This window comes from Halichoerus grypus, chromosome 11, assembly GCF_964656455.1.
Source record: "Halichoerus grypus chromosome 11, mHalGry1.hap1.1, whole genome shotgun sequence".
NCBI lineage: Eukaryota > Metazoa > Chordata > Mammalia > Carnivora > Phocidae > Halichoerus > Halichoerus grypus.
The window spans coordinates 82,487,763-82,500,421 of record NC_135722.1 but is presented as its reverse complement, the minus strand read 5'-3'; the positions used below and the strand labels follow the sequence as shown (position 1 = coordinate 82,500,421).

Genomic DNA, 12,659 nt, shown 5'->3' with positions numbered 1-12,659 from the left:
ACCATATATTTATTACCCAAACCAGGGCCCTCCAGACTGTGCTGAGGTAAGAAAACAACAGGAGTCAATGCATCAGCCATAGGCACGCTCAGGGTCTGGTCTGGGCACAGGGGGCAGCGGTCCCCTTAACTGGAGCCCACTGTCACCCAGTATGTGGCACCCAGTTATGGGAATGAATGCCAAGTGTAGACCGAGTGCTTCTCCCCTCTGCCTACTTCCAAAACTGGTCTTCATTCCTGCAAAGGCTGCCCAAAGCACAAATCAACACACTTGGTTTGTGCTGTGAGCAAATCCAGAACAGCTCCTCTGCCCTCTGCATTATGAGCTCTGGGAGCACTGGGGTTCTCACTGCTGCTAGGAACACCTCCCCATATCCTCTGCCCGCCCTGGCCTCACCTCAACCCCATGGAGACAGGGGAGCAGAACTGGCAATGTGTATTACCCTAGCACAGGTCAAGGCCACACCAGGATACTGTCCTGCCTTGGATTCCACGTGGGGCTTTAGCAAAATGCTCTTTAGCCTTTCAGCTCAGCCTGCTGCCATACTTGCTCTGGGAGAGGTATGGGGCAGCTCAGGACGCAAGGTGGGGCCTTGCCTTCAAGCGGCACACTCCCACGGGGTCAAGCCGCCCGGGGCACCTAGCTGGCTGAGTGGGAGTGAGGGGAGTAGAGTGGAGGGCTCAGCAGATTCTGATACAAGACGAACAGCAGGGGCCAGTGGGGCAGGACAAGCAAATCGACAGTTGCTAGTGGAACGTGGTGTCAAGAGACACGCAGGCTGCTGGACGACCCCCCTTTTCTGCCAGGCTGCCTAGCAGGAGCGGTGCGGGGAGCCTGCTACCCGCTGAGGCTGAGGTCAGGGCACACTCCAGAACCCAGAAAGACTGCAGTACCCTAGCGTCCTGGGCTCTGGTTGCCGGGAGGGCACAGCCCTCATCTCATGGGCCCCTGACTATAGAGGAAGCCCAGGGAGGATGAGACAAGTCCAATGCTGGGCTAGTGGGGGCCAAGCACTGGTCGCAGTGAGGGTCCATAGCATGGAGCTGGGAACAGGTCATGACTGACTTGGCCCCCACTAGACCCCTGCAGACGGCAGGTCATGGCAGGGCACGTGACCAGGGCCTGGGGACCGGAACCAAGCAGGCCAGGTAATCCTGTGGGTCTGGCCCAGGGACTGAGGGTCCATGGCGAGGGTGGGCAGGGATAGCCAAGCAGAGCCTCTCAGACTGTGGGTGAGGCTGGGATTCAGACATCTTGTGGAGAGGGTGTGAGTAGCCAATGCTAATCTGTCCCCATAGTACTGTCCTTCCTGCCCTCATACTGTCCAGGCCACTCTCTGCCTCAGTTTCCCTTAGTGCTGATGTCTGTGCAGTTCTGGGTGAGGGTACTGACTAGGTGAGGCCATCCTGAGCCCTATGCCCTCAGCCTGCCCTTCCTGCTTTGAAGCCTTTCCTGGCCATGCTCTTCCCCAGGCCTGAGCACTCAGTGTCCATGAAGCCAAGGTCCAGCCCCGGAACGTTCTGTGTGCTTGTTGGTTTTTATGTTTGTCTCCAGCTCCTGGGCCATGGGTTCCTCTGGGGGCACCAGGCCTTACTTACCTCTGGAACCCATCACAGGGTCCATGCCCTGACACAAAGCAGAAGCTGCACCGATATCCCTGTGACTTAGTTTCCTTATCTGTAACTCTTACTGGGCTCTTTTTGGATCAAATGAGGGTATCCATGGAAAACATCTAGCATGGGGCCTGCAAACAATGAGTACTAAAAATGTTAGATAATGTAAAGTAAAATAGTAATTACAACCACCACCACCACCACCTTGTTCTAAGATTCAGCTGAATCGGGGTGCCTGGGTGGCTCAGTCGTTAAGCATCTGCCTTCAGCTCAGGTCATGATCCCAGGGTCCTGGGATCGAGTCCCGCATCGGGCCTCTTGCCCAGTGGGGAGCCTGCTTCTCTCTCTGCCTGCCACTCCCCCTGCTCGTGCTCTCTCTCTCTGACAAGTAAATAAATAAAATCTTTAAAAAAAAAAAAAAAAAAAGATTCAGCTGAATCCAAGTGTCTGAAAGAGAAAGGGAGAGAGAGGGAGCATCTCAGTTCCTTCCTTCCAGGTCAGCAGGACCAGCCTCTGGGGCAGCTTTTCTAGCAGATTCCTTCCTTCAAGGATGAGGCTGTGTTGAGACTGGACCCCACGGAAAGTGGGCAGATCAGCGCGCAGCAGGGTGATAAACAGAGGTGCCTACATGCCGGGGCCTGGAGAAGGCAGACTTGCCACAGTGGGGAGGCCATGCCTAGGAAACCTGGCACTCTGGCCCTGGTTCCCCAGCCCTGCTCTGAACTCCAGGCTGGGCTCACCCCTCTCGCAGGTACTTCATAGTTTAGCAAGCTCTTTCGCATACAATTGCCCACCACTGCCTGTCAGCACAGCTCCCTTGGGAAGGCACTGCTTTCCTGTTCCTCTTTTACAGATTGAGAAGCTGAGCGCAGAGCTGAAAGGCTGTGCTATGGGTAGACAGCCGGGCCTGCCCTGGTGTTGGGACACTCAGCCCATGTCTCTGCCCAACCCTCTGAGACACGCACTCAGGGAAGGACTGAGTATTTCAAGAAGGTCTGGTGCCCCCCTTCTCTCTCCTGCCTCCAGAGCTGTCAGAACACCGAGACTCTTGCAGCCTTGGGGCTGAGAGTTGGCCATCAGCAGGGGGCTAGTGCTGTTGACCCCTGGGCCCTGTCATTCCCCGCCCTTTCTCCCCTGGAAGCAGGCCAGGTTCCTGGAAAGCTTCATCTCCCCCCTTGGAGGCTGTCCAACTTCCTCTCTTACTTCTGCCTTATCCCTTAGATCCCTCTTGGCATCAGCTCACCCTATTGTCTGGATGAGGAATAGTTAAGGGAAGATGTTGAAGGGGTTTGTGTGTGTGTGTGTGGTGGGGCGAGTCCAGCCTCAGCAGGCCTGGGAATCTAGAGTAGGCAATGTGTGCTCCCCCTGTGAGCAGGCAGGCATGAATGTGATGAATGGAGGATCCCTAAATCTCAGTCCCCCAGATGGTAGATTATGCTGACACTATCTCTATGTTTTACAGGCTGTGTATTCTACAGCTAGCGCGGCACGGTGGCTACAGATCATGAACGAGCCTGCACAATGCAAAGGCCTGTGCTAAGGCAGGCGTGCCACACACACAGGGGCTCTCTGGGGTCACCGAGGGCTCCTGCCCCTGGGGAAGAGCTCTGGGAGTATGGGGCAGATCCTTTCTCAGGGTCCTGAGAAGGTGGCAGGTAGGGAGGGATCTGGGACAGGATGCTGGCATCACTTCCCTGGCAGGTATCTCTGCCTGGAATGTTTTTCTCCTCACTGTTCCTAAATGTGCTGAGCTCCTGCTTGACCTTCAAGGACTGGGCCAGGTACACTTCTAGGGAATGCCACACAGGGGCTGGGCACTGAGGGTGCTCAGTCAGCACTGGGAAGTGAAGGGAGCAACCAGAGGTCCAAAATAGAACACCATTCTCTTCAAATAAAATGGGGCTCCCTCCTCTCTGCTCCTAAGATGCCTGTCATGTAGGTGAACTCAGAGCACAGAGGTCTCTGCTGAGACACCCCCTGAATGGGAAGGAGGGTCAAGTGTCTCTATTGAGACACCCCCTGAATGGGAAGGAGCATCAAGTGGGGAGAACCACCATTATCAAGCACTTTTTGCTCCATTGCCTGGTACCAAAGAACCTGTCAACTGGCTGACCAGATAAACACACGTATACATACACTGGAGAATTATTTGGCCTGAGAAAGGAAGGAAATCCTGAGCGATGCTGTAATATGGATGAGCCCCGAGGACACCATGCTAAGTGAAAGAGGCCAGTCACAAAAGGACCAATACTGTACGATACCATTTACATGAGGTATCTAAAGTAGTCAAACTCAGAAACAGAAGGTAGGAGAGTGGTCACCCGGGGCCGAGGGAAGGAGAAGTGGAGAGCCGTTGTTTAATGAATATACTTTCCAATTTGCAAGATGAAAAAGTTGTGGAGATAGACGGTTGCATGACAATATGAATGTACTTAATACCACTGAACACTGAGAAATGTTAAGATGGTAAATTTTATGTTATGTGTGTTTTGTTTTGTTTTACTGCACACACCAAAAAGAACTGGTTGTCCAGAAGGTCCAGTTAGATCTGCCAACAATGACACATCCCTTAGGGCCTGCACACTAGGCAGGGTGAGGGGAGGGAGGGTCAGAGGGCTTTCCTGGCAGCAGGGCTGCAGTGGGCGGGCCCCTGTGTGTAGGCCCAAGTGGGGCTGCTGGGCGCACCTGCCCGCTGGCTGCCATGGGGGAGTGTTGCCGTGAGGAAACGTGCACAGAGCACCCTGCAGAGGTTCCAGGTGTACTGCCAGGAGTGAGCAAGATGTGGCGGAGGAGTGTGTGCACACATGAATGCACACACACACTCACACACGCACGCACACGCACACGGCAGCCTGCTGTGTCGCCCCGTCATGGGGTCTGGAGAGGGACAGAGATGGAGAAGCTGGGACATTTGTTTCCAGAGAGAGATCTATGAGTGGGAGAAGAAGTTAGTATTGACAAGTGATGAGTTAGGCTAGTAATACTTCAGCTTAAGTTCAGAAGCTCTGATGGAAAAAGAAAATAACATGCCCAGAGGTTGTATGTCACCCTAAGCAGGCTGGGGCATGAGCAACCTGCTGCCCAGGAGCGGGGATCCTGGAGCCCTGGGTGGGGGGGCGGTGCCGGCCAGCCACTCCTTTGGAACACGGGGTTGTCCTTCCTGGTCTGTGCTCCATGCATGAAGGGGATAGAGGAGAAGAGAGCACGAGGTACTGAGTGGGAAAAATATATATACGCCCAGGATGGCCACAGGGAAGAGGCGTCTCCTCGAAGACCCTCGTGTGGCCTGCTCACCTGGGCTGCATTATTCTATTAACTACGCCTTCCAGGGGACAGGGTGCTGACATCTCTAGGAGTCAGCACTTACCTGTCTTAGGGCATTAGGATGCCGATGATGGGGGAGGTGGGCTGAGAAGGATACCCGGATTTCCTCAGGCTTCAGAAGACATCCCCTAGGCAACCCCCAATCAGCCAATAGGGACCCAGAGGGCTTCAGGTCTGGGCTGAGCTGGAGCCAGGTAGCCCCAGAACCTCAGTGTCAAGCTATGGAGGGCCCCTGATAGCTCACTCAGCCTGATGATTTCCAGGCTGAACTTATTCTTTTGGTCAGAGTGCTCATGGACATACAGTAGCAGGATAATGATTCACTGATTTAATTAAAGTTTTCTATGTATTTTTAATGTGTTGCCAGTGGCCTGAAGGATCTGACCTTCCCTGGGGTCCTGTCAAGGATAGTTTAGGTTGGTCCTCTTGGGCCAGTTGTCAGAGGAGGGGAAAGAAGACTTGTTCCATCCTGGATGAAAGGGGCCCTGGGGTCTCAAGCGTCGGCGTCTTACCCTGCGCCTGGGTGACGCAACTCCTGCTTCCACGCGGTGCAGGACAGGCAGCCTGACAGAGCGGGAGAAGCAGGGCGCTGGGAGACTCAGGTCACAGTCTAGGACAAGGCACTACAGCGCGGTGTGACCTGAGATAAGCCTAGAACCTCTCCAGGAGTTGGTGTTCTTATCTATAAAAAGAAGGAAGCAACCCAGAGTCACAGAATCCCAAATTCTGTGCAAAGCCTTATAGGCCGGATAGTTTTCAGTGTTCATCCAACCGTTTGTGGCTACAGATGGCATGTTCTTGCTTCTCAGACCCATTTCCTTTACCAAGGCAAGTGGTATAATTCAGGTAGGACAATGTTCACATGGTTCCTGCTCCTCATATTTTAGATAAGGAAGATGAGGTTCTACAAGATTGTCACACAGTGAGCTGCTGACGCAGCTGTGACTAGTCACTGGGTCAGCCAGCTGATGGTGGCATCCTGCCCAGCCAAGGGCCCTTCTCCCTCTTCCTGCTGCTGAGCTCAGGGCAGCAGGCTCCTGGCTTTCTTTCCCTTAGGACTGGGGAGGGGGTGAGCCTAGGCAAGAGCCCCTCAAGTCTGCTGCCTCCCCACTCAACAGGATGCTGGAGGTAGCTGGGACCTCATTTGCCCCTTTTATGTTGAGCTTATGGAGGCTTAGGAAATGCTTTTTGGTGAGAGTAGTTCCAATAAAAAGAGAATTTAAGTTGTATCCACTTCCAAAAATGTCAGCCCCTGTTTATCTGGAAGTATCGTGGGCAAAGGAAGACATTCCTCATCTCATTGCATCTCACCAGGGGAGAGGTGCAGGGGTTATTACCTGGCACATTCCCATCACAGGTGAGGAAATTGAGGTTCAGGGAGCAAGGTCACATGCTGATGACTGACAGCCCCAGCGCCTGGCATCATGCCCGGCATAAAGTATGTAGTTCACTAAGTGTTTGTTAAGTGAGTTGTTAAATAAACGAATAATAGAAATTGCCAGGCAAAGCACTCACTATTGCATGTTCTGAGTGATTATCATGATTAACTGTAATGACTCATTCTCTCCTCATAAACATCCTAGTATTATCCCCATTTTAGAGATGAGAAATCTGAGGCACTGAAAGGGTAAGTAATGTCCCAAGGCCACACAGTTATTAAGTAGCAAAGCCATATTTGAGTTTAGCCAGTCAGGCTCCAGAGTGCATGCTCTTAACCACTAAACCATCCACGTCTAGCCTAGAATGGTACTTTCAGTAGAACTTCCTGTGACGCTGGGAATGTTGTGTGTCTGTGCTGTCCAATATGGTGGCCACTAGCGCATGTAGCTACTGAGCTCTCGAAATGTGGCTGGTGTGAATGGGAGACTGCCCACCATGGGAAGGAAAGCAGCCCAACCCACATCTAGTGTTGGGCTATGGAGGTTTCTGGGTGATGGTCAAATGAATACCCCAGGGTCTTGAGCCTAAAGAGACTCCTGGCTTCAGAGGCCAGATTGCCCAACTGCCTCATAAGGAAAGAAGCAAGATGGAGAGAAGTGAAGGAGGGAGAAGGGATGAGCTCAGCCACACACAGCCAGTCAGGGAGGACTGGCAGCACCAGGCCCCCAACCTCAGGGCTGGTCCTATAGTTCCATTCCAAATAACCAAAGCCATACTATCTTATCTCTGCTCCTTCCAGCCTTCTTCCCTTCATAAAGAGATAATAACAGATCACAGTTCGCACATACAAGAAGAAAGAAGCCCTGACCATGGCTCTAATACTTGGTGAGATACACAGCCCCGTGGGCAAGGTTTATCCCTGAATCCAGTCAACTCTTGGTGATCCAGATTGAAACTCTCCACTTTTGGGCTTATTGGTGGCAAAGCCCTAATCCCTGCCAGGCACTTGGCTGGGAGGCTGCCTGCCCTGCTGTCAGCTGGTGTGCGCAGGGAGCGCAGACTCATTTTAATATTGGCTGGAGCTGAACCTCATTAGAAAAGTAAATTTGCTGTAGCTGCAAAAAAAAAAAAAAAAAAAAAAAAGCAACCCATATAACCCTTCCAAAGGCTAAATAAAAACTCCTGATTTTGGATTACTTGATGCCTTATGTTCCCATCACTGGCCCAGAGCCTGGAACACAGTAGGTGCTCAGTCAACGTCTGTGGAAATGAAAGGAATTTTGAGTTATATCTGTCCACCTTGCCTTCTTTCAGCATGGATAATAAGAGGTCACAGAGCTAGAGTTCTTTTAAGTTGCATAAATTGTTTTGGGCAGTCACTGGCTGATGAACTGGAACAATTACACTGACCACTAATTAGACATGGAAACACTGTAGTTGCTGTCGTTCCAAGGAGACATGAGAGTGTCCTTGCAACAGAGGCACATCACAGGTGGGCCTGGGGAAGGCCCCGAGTCTGGAGCAGTGGCAAAGCAGATGGGGTGGAGCGGCGTGGGAGATGGAGAGACTGTAACCATCCCGGTGTAATTGGTTCCAGGGTTGGCCAGAGAATTGCTACTCCAAATTCTAGAGCCATCCAGATCCTGGAAGAATGTGGGGGAGGGTATATAAAATAAGTACATAAATTAACATTCATCAGGCACTTCACCTAAAAACAGCCTGGTGAGATGAGGCTTCCTCAGTTTAGGTGTTTAGGAAACCAAGGCTTAGAGGGCTCAGTTTTTCTGGTCATGGAAGGTCCCCCAGGACCTGGCTGAGAGTCTCGACTGGTCATGGAGGGTCCCCCAGGCCTGGCTGAGAACCTGTGTTCTGCACTGCACTACTTCCATGCCTGGGGCATCATGAAAGAGGTTTTTCTTTTCCTTCTCCCCAGAGCCAGTCTCTCCAGAGTCCACACCCTTCCCCACCCCACTGCATCCCAGGCCCAGGACCGGTAGTGGAGCAGGGGCAGGGAGATGGGGGAAGCCCTCAGCACTGGGGGATGAGCTTGGGCCAGAAGGTCTTCCTGAAGACCCCTGATCCAACAGCCAGCCCTCTGCCTTCGGGCACCCCTCTGAACCATCCCCCGCATTTATCAGAGGCATGGAAAGGGCCTGCCTGTCCGACTGCTCCCCTGAGGACCCGCGCCCTCCCTGCCCTGGTGGATGACTGCTGATACTGTGGAGATTGGGAGGGCCCTGGACTGGCCCCAACAGCACCGCTGGGCAAGCCAGACCTCTGCCTCTGGGCCCCCCGCCCCATCGCTCTGTGAGCGTGCCTGTGTGTCTTTGTCTGTTGTTTCAGGCTGACTCCACTGCCTGCCTCAGACTCCCGGATTCCTTCTCTTCCTGAGCCCTGCCTCCCTCCCCAGTGTCAGCAGACAGCTCTCAGGCATCTCTACGCCTGCTCATTCCTCTTTCCTAGCCAAACTGAACCAACGCGCTCCCCTATCCTTTAGCCTGACTCCCAATCAGCTCATCCTTCTGCACTTCTCACACTTGCAAAGCTCCTGCCCTGCCTCCTCACCCTATGCTTCACAACAAGAAGTACAGCCCACTTGTTCCCCTCACCCCTCGAAAACTACTGTGGGTAAATCCAGGTCTATCCAGATGCCTGAGGTAGGGAACTGAGCTAACTCCCCCCACCCGCAATCTTCCTCTGGAGCCCCTGGTCTCTGCTGCAGGCTCCAATCCTGTCACAGGAGCTGTCCCACCTCAGTGATTTACCTGCCCCATGCTTCAGGTGGGCCAGTTAGGGCCTGCTCATCCAGAAACCTATATGCATATATTCAATCCAGCACATATGGACTTCCAACATGCCTGAAAATAGAGTGATTTCCAAGCACCTAAGATCAGGTAGAGAAATGGGCACAGCAAGCCCCTTGGTTTCTGTGCTGAATGGGGCACAAATTCATTAACCCTCCCTGTTCCATTAACCCTGGCAAGCTTTCTTGTTCCCACTAAAGGGGCAGAGGTAAATGGCATGCAACTCCAGAACCTTTGGGTATGCTGGGCATGGACTTGGCAGAGTGGACAGTTTCTCAGAGCGTCTCATGGGAAGGGTCTTCATTCCATATGAAAGAAGGGGGAACTGGTTTGGCCCAGTAAGCCAATAATGGTCACCATTTAAGCAAGTTCTGGGAGGAAATGTCTCGGTCTCTGTGGTGGCTATTGGCAGAGGTAGGGAGACATGAGGCACAGAAGACAAATCTTAGAAAGCCCTAGAGCATCAGTCCTGCGAAGTCACACGCCCCCACAACCCCAGTAACTTAAGCTGTGTGCCTCCCATTTCCACACAAACACAGAATAACTTCACAGAGCTATGCACAAAGACATTCACACCCAATCCTTTTACAGTGCGTGTCATGGAACCCAACCGGGTCCCAGTGGATCCTCCATCCAGACTGGTACCCATGCAGATAGAGCTGCCCCACCAGCACAGGGCTAGCAACTGTCAGCAGAGGTCCGCTTCAGAGTCCTGTGAATTGGAAATCCCTGGAATCCTTTAGCTCCAGCTTCTATAAGAATTCATCCAAATAGTTCATGGCTGACAGGAGGCCTGGCTGGGTGGAGGCAGGGGAAGGGGAGGCTAATCAAGACTGTTTGTTTATGTATTCATATGTGTGTGGGGGAGGGGATGTCTCTTGACATTAGCTGCCTGGTACCGCCCTGTCACCTCCTTTCTCTGGCACTGTTAGGTCCTGTGGCTTCCTCCTTTCTCCTATCCTGCCTCACCTCTCAGCTTCCTTTTCTGAAGTTGTATGCTCTGACTTCGAAGGAATCAGGACCTCAGGTGCGCAGGGGTGGGTGGTGAACTTGGTCATGTCTCCTTCCTGGCTACCCTGACGGGCCCAGAGGCCCTTTGCCACCCTTGTCACCTCACAGCCCCTCAGGTTCCTCAGTAGAGTGGGAGAGGCTGGGTCCCCTGAGGAGAGTTAACTTGCCAGTGCCCGCAGCTTCAGAGCAACTGGGAATGACTGCTGGGGAGCAGGGGTGCGGCGGGCGTGCTGGCCCCTGACTCCTCCGGGCGGCCAGGAACCACCTGCTGAGGTGGAAAGGCGCCCAAGACCTAAGAGCCTGGGCCAGTTGTTGAAAGCTGCCGAGAACCAGCTCTCCCCTGGAGGCCGGCCGTAGGAGGGCAGGCATCGCCCGGGTTTTGTTTCGCAGCCCCTCGGCGGCAGCGCCTCCCAGCCCCGGCCCGGTTCCCGGCCCCTTTCCAGCTGCCCCCGCTGCGCGCGCGCGCACACACACACACACACACTCGCACCCGGGAGGACAAGGCGTGGGTACCGATGGGGACGCATAAAGGGACTCTCTGCGCCGCGGCGGCGCGCGGGGGGCGCGGGGGCACTGACCTGCGGCGGCGAGTCCGGATCGTCCCCGGCGCGGTCCATGGCGGGCGGCGGCCCCTACGCGCCGGCCCCGGCGCCCCTCGGCTGCTGCCCTGGGCCGCGCGCACCTCCCTCCCCGGGGGCTCTCGGGCTCCGGGCCCCCGGGGGCCACTTCATAGCCGCGGGGTCCGCGCGCCCGCCCGCCGCCCCGGCCCGGCTCCTTCTGGGCTCAGGGAGGCGGCAGCCGGAGCCTGGGAGCGCGCGGGAGGGCGCAGGCAGGGAGACAGGGGGCGGGGGAGTAGGGGAGGGGGAGGCACAGGGGATGGGGTGGGGGAAGCGAGGGGGGCAGGCCCGGGGGGCGGCGAGGGGGAGGCGCGGGGCGGCCGGAGCCGAGCCGACCCGGCCGGTGCGGAGTCCCGTCGGCGGCAGCGGATGCGCCGGTGCAGCCGCGGCTCTGACAGCGCCTGCCGCCCCGCCCCCACTCCTTGCTCCCCGCCCCCACTCCCCCGCCCCCGCCCCCGCCCCCGAGCGCGCGCTAGCTGCCGGCGGGACCCGCGCTGCTAATGGGCGGTACCAACCTCGCCAGCTGAGGCGGGGGGCGCGGGGAGGAGGTGGAGAGCCCCCCCGGGATTGGTATCGCCCCCCCGCCCCCTATACACAAGCCCTCCCCAGCCTAGGCGGCTCGGGTTTGAGGCGCTGGAGCAGGGGCTGCGGGCGGGGGCCGAGCCATGCCGGGCCTCGGCTCTCTAGAGTTAAAGCTCGCCCGGCCCGTTGCCTGCACCCCCATCCCACCCCGCCTCCATCCTGGCTGTTCCTGGCGCCCAGCTTGGCAGCCTTTCTCAAAGGGTGATTGTTTCCGGGCTGGGCAGTTGGGGGGCGGTTCTCCGGGACGGGGAGGCAGAGCTGGGGAGCGGGGAGGGTGCGGCTCCCTCCTTGGCTTCAGGCACCCAGGAGTGGGAGATACGGTGGGGGTGGGTGGTACCTGCCGGGCGGGGTACAGGCTGCCTATGTGGGGTAGAGATGGGGGTCCTCGGGCACCGGCCAACAGGACGGCCCCACCTGTCGGCACTGCTGCCTTGTCAAAGGGCATGCCCAGCTGCTGTTAGCCTCCACTCCCCCTCCCACAGTGCCCTGGACATTCCAAAGAGAAAGCAGGGAGGCAATGCGTGGGGTAGAGAGGGAGCTGGGAAGGAACAGGAAGGAGCAGAGATGGAGAGAAGGGGGCTAGTGGGCTATCCAGTAATTTCCCAGGGCTCCTTGGGCAAAGAAGCGCCTGCATGTTTCCTGCCTGTGTGTGCTGGATGGCTGAGGGTGTGTGTGACCAGGGAGTCCTTGTGTAGGCACATGTGTGTGCATGTATGTACGGGGTACAGATATAGCCGTGGCAGGTAGCTAGCTGTCGAGATACTTCCAAATGCTCTTGTGTCAAGTCGCCAGAGACTTAGAGGCTATCGTCATGCATGTTTTAAGGGTTTGTACCCCCAGGCTTGTCCTCTTCCTGGACACCTGTAGTCAGGCCACCCCGTGTTCTCTTCACAGCCCCAGGAGAGGCCAGCTTCTGTAGCTGGGGTTCTGGTCATAGCAGGGCCAGAGGATGTCAGTGTTTTTTAGAAGCTCAAACTCTCCCACAAGGTCTGATGCCCTCTTTCTTCCACCAACTCTAGACCCACTGTAGGCATTGCTGAATCAAAGTCGTACCACCAGGCACTGTTTTTCTATGTACCCTGGGCTGATGCTGAGAAGAACGGGTCCCCTTCCCCTACCACCTTCCCTACCCTGGTCACTACCCAGCAGGCCCTGCCCTGCTCCTTCCCTGAATATGTATGGTGAGTGGAGGATGGGGGGAGGGGCAGAGGCTTCAGAATCAGCTACTTTGGTCAAGATCTTGAGATGAGGAAGGGGCCTCATCATCCATATCATCTCACAGATATTTGAAAATATAATTACTGCCTCTGGGGACAGCTGTCCCACCC

At 55.5% G+C, this 12,659-nt stretch overlaps 1 protein-coding gene across 3 annotated transcripts in view; it reads right to left on the bottom strand.

Annotated features, from left to right (window-relative positions):
• Window positions 1–10,903, bottom strand: part of B3GAT1 (beta-1,3-glucuronyltransferase 1) — a 30,470-nt gene extending 19,567 nt beyond the window's left edge. Inside the window, exon 1 of one of the 3 annotated variants that reach the window (XM_078058738.1) lies at window positions 10,711–10,903. The gene's annotated coding sequence lies outside the window, so the exon portion shown is untranslated. The remainder of the gene's footprint in view (window positions 1–10,710) is intronic. The other 2 variants (XM_036088126.2, XM_036088127.2) reach the window with 2 other exon arrangements.
• Between the last annotated feature and the right edge of the window lie 1,756 nt (window positions 10,904–12,659).